Source organism: Artibeus jamaicensis, unplaced genomic scaffold (assembly GCF_021234435.1).
Source record: "Artibeus jamaicensis isolate MK-2021 breed Jamaican fruit bat unplaced genomic scaffold, CSHL_Jam_final contig_233, whole genome shotgun sequence".
NCBI lineage: Eukaryota > Metazoa > Chordata > Mammalia > Chiroptera > Phyllostomidae > Artibeus > Artibeus jamaicensis.
The window spans coordinates 38301200-38304790 of record NW_026521486.1 but is presented as its reverse complement, the minus strand read 5'-3'; positions in this window follow the sequence as shown (position 1 = coordinate 38304790).

The following is a 3591-nucleotide window of genomic DNA, read 5'->3' as shown; positions in this document are numbered from 1 at the left end:
ATTCATTCTCCTAATGATGGTCCTTCAGATAGTCAAAGACTGTTCTCTTGCTCAATCAAAACACAGCCCCTCCTTTAATTATTGCTTTTATGTTGTGGTTTCTAGCTTCTTTCATCACTCTGATTTACTCTCCTATGAACTCATTTGAGTTTGTCAATGTCCTTCTTAAAATAAAATTACTTTTGTTATCAGTAATTTTATTTTTCTAAGTATCCTATTCAAATGTCATAAAATAGTAGTAAAAAGCTTATTTTTTGAAAAATCAGAGGTTACTTTTTCTAATAAATTCTTGATCCTTCTTACGTCTTTAAGTTCAGAAATTTTAAAAGATAATTCTGATTAAGTAATAGATACCGTTTTCTGGCAGCTGTCAACGGTTGTTGGAGGGTTTTTTAGATCACATAACCAGTTCTATACCTTATAGCTTAAAATTATCTCATTGGCTCTGACCACTTGCTAAGTGAACTTCAAAAGGATTTAAACAAATAAGTAATAAAATACTGTGCTTGTTTCCGTGTGAGGAAAAGGTTTAGTTTTATGGCTATTCCCTGCTAAGGAAGCAAACCCAATGTTTAATGATAATAATCAGGTCTTTCCTGGGCTAAAAAAAAAAAAAAAAATGTTTTGATGTGGTTGGTACCAGCCTCAGATGAGGGTATCAGCTTTCATTTATAAAACAACTATTAGTTTGAGTTGTTATTACAAATATTTCTAAATTGCTGGTCATAACCTTCATTTCCAAGCAAAAGCTGTCCTTTTCAGTACTTTATGTATAATTTATCTGCAATTTCAAAAATATTATAGTATGTTGTAAAGTTGCTGATGGCAGTCAAGTCTCAAAAGAAGGGAATAAATGCTACAGAAGAAAAAGTAGCAAATAAAATAAAATTATATACAAATGAATTAGAAAAGGTGGGGGCTTCCTGGCAGGGCTTGAACCTCTACTGAAATGGTTTTACTATCTGGTCATAGTTATGATCATTAAATGTTTGCTAAGCGAATGAAAACATTCAGGTATTAGGGATAATTCTATAGCAAGTACAACATGTTAAAAACACAGTAGTTGGCTTAACCACAGTATATGGCAACTTATATTCAATTTCAATTTCAATTTTTACTATATTTTCTCTTTCAATATTTTGAGAACTCAGTATGAGTTAAACTATAGTCACTAAACATACTCAAATATTTTCTAACATGGTATAATTCAATCTCCTACAATCCAAATTATATTATAAATTCCTTCCTTCCTTCCTCCCCTCCTTCCTAATGAAAAATTCACTTGGGCTATTTAGGTAATGATATTTTCAAGTAGCCTATAAATGAGCTATTGGCCCTGTATAGAGCCAGCCATAACAATGTGTTCAAGCAACAAAATGAACAAAAGAAACTTTGAAATCCATCTGGTTGTTCAAAAACTAGCAAGTGGTTAAAAAAAAACGACTGAGGGACTCAAATTTCTCCTTAACAATTTTGTTGCTACCTTTTCTACAGAAACCACTCAGATTACTTCTTGACCTCTACTTTGAGAGTGGAGGAAGTCTTGGTGTGTGATGTGTTAGCTCAGTAGTTCTGAAGTTTCCAGGTACTTTCCTATCTGAACAGTATATCCTAAATACTGTAATTCCTTAACTCTTCAAACATTTGAACCTATTCTATCCCTGAATTACCATATACATTCTTTACATAAACTTTCACGGGAAAAGGCTTTACATTTTAATGTTTATATAAATATATTTGTATATCCTATAAGCAATAATTATAGTTTAAAAATACTTGCAATTTTCATACTTTCAAAAGTACATACTAATTTGAAGTTACTTTTGGAGGATCTGTCATAAACCAAATAAGTACTTGAGACAATCCAAGTTAGGAGCTTATGCTCAGGGTCCAGTTTGCCACCAATAAAAGCCCAGAAAGTTATTAAGTTTATTCTGTTTTATTTATTATTATATGGACAGGCATCATATCAATTGAGGCGAGTGCTATAACTTCCAAACTCATTTAGGTTAAGTACAAACATTCTAAACTAAATTTGCTTTGGACTGAGATAAACCCATATAATACATTTGAAAATGTCAATTTTACAAGCAATCCTTCATAGTTTACTATCTGATGTGCACCTTGTTAGGCGCTAGAATACAAAAAATGAATACAATATAAAATTTTTGCCCTTTGGGAGCTTGCATTTTAGTGAGAGGTGTCAGATTTTTCTCCTTCACAGGTATTTAATATTGAGTTTTCAGACACAGTTATAGAAATCGTACGTTACAGAACCTAAAGAAAAGAAACATTAGTCGAAGACGTCAGAAGTGGGTCTGTCTTGTCTATACTAGGAATTGGCTGTTGAATTAAAGTAGCGTTTTCAGAAGTATCTATTTAAATCCATATTGTTGACACTACCGTGAAAGCAGTGAAACTTGTCAGCAGATGATTAAGTTTTATGGTTGATGTCCACACTTTTGTAGCTTGGGACCAATATCATGTTTCTTCGGAAAACATCCTTCCTCTCACCCCACCCTCCATGTATCATTAAATTAGCTTCTCAGCCTGTTGGTGTTAGGTGTGTTCTTGTAATAAAAGTTTATCACAATCATTCTGTTTTTCATTTTTCACTTACCAATCTGAGAAGAGTTGCTACAGTTTTTCATTTTTTCCCCTCCCAGGGCAAGAAGCGTTTAGATAGTTGGTTTATTTATATATTCCATAAGGGAAAGTCTGCACTTCACTGGCTGCTTTTTCGATTCCCAACACCACCAGTTAGTGGTATGATTTCTGGATGAGTGAAACACCCTTTACAAGCATCTGGAGGAGGTATGCACAGCCCTAGATGACTGGCTTCCCACTGATTAGTCTTTCAGGAAAGTGACACTGCTCCCACGGAAATTAACAACACTTCAACTCGAACAGGCTATAATCCTAAGGCCGAAGTGGAGATAAAAAATTGGATTTTTATAGGTTGTGTTACCGTTTGAGGAGGACAGGCGGGAGTTGGCGAGTGGATAGAATGTCATATGGGACTTTATTAAACGACTCATTAAAACTGCTAGAAAAATAAACCTCTGCTGACTCCAGAGGATTTAAAAAAAGCTTCAAAAAATCTAAGTTCAAACACAATTTAGTAAACGTAGGAGACTTGGAAATTCAGTCTGGGTGCATGCAAGACCACCTCTTCTGTCACCTCGTGCCAGAAACTGGGCACAGGTGTGAAAATATTGCAAATACAGCTTTGAAGACAATTTTCAACGCGAAACATTTGCGCGCCCCAAGAACTCCAGGGTGGAAAGCACGTCATGCAGCCTTGCGTTCACGCTGGATGGCTAACCTTTCCTCCTTTCCCATCCCGCCACGCCCCCTTCGCCACCGCCTCCATCGAGGAGGTGTTTGTTTACGTGACGTAAGCCGTAGTAAGCAGTCCCCGCCCCTGTTTCCCTCTGGCAGCCTCGTTTCCCGCGTCGCGGCGCTTCTCCCCTTAAAAGGACAATAGAGGCCCCGGGAGCGCGCGCGGCCGCTGGGCCTTCTCTCCTCCCCGCCCTCGACGCGCGCGCGCCCGCATGCAAATGAGTTCGATTCAGGAGAATTTTTGTACCG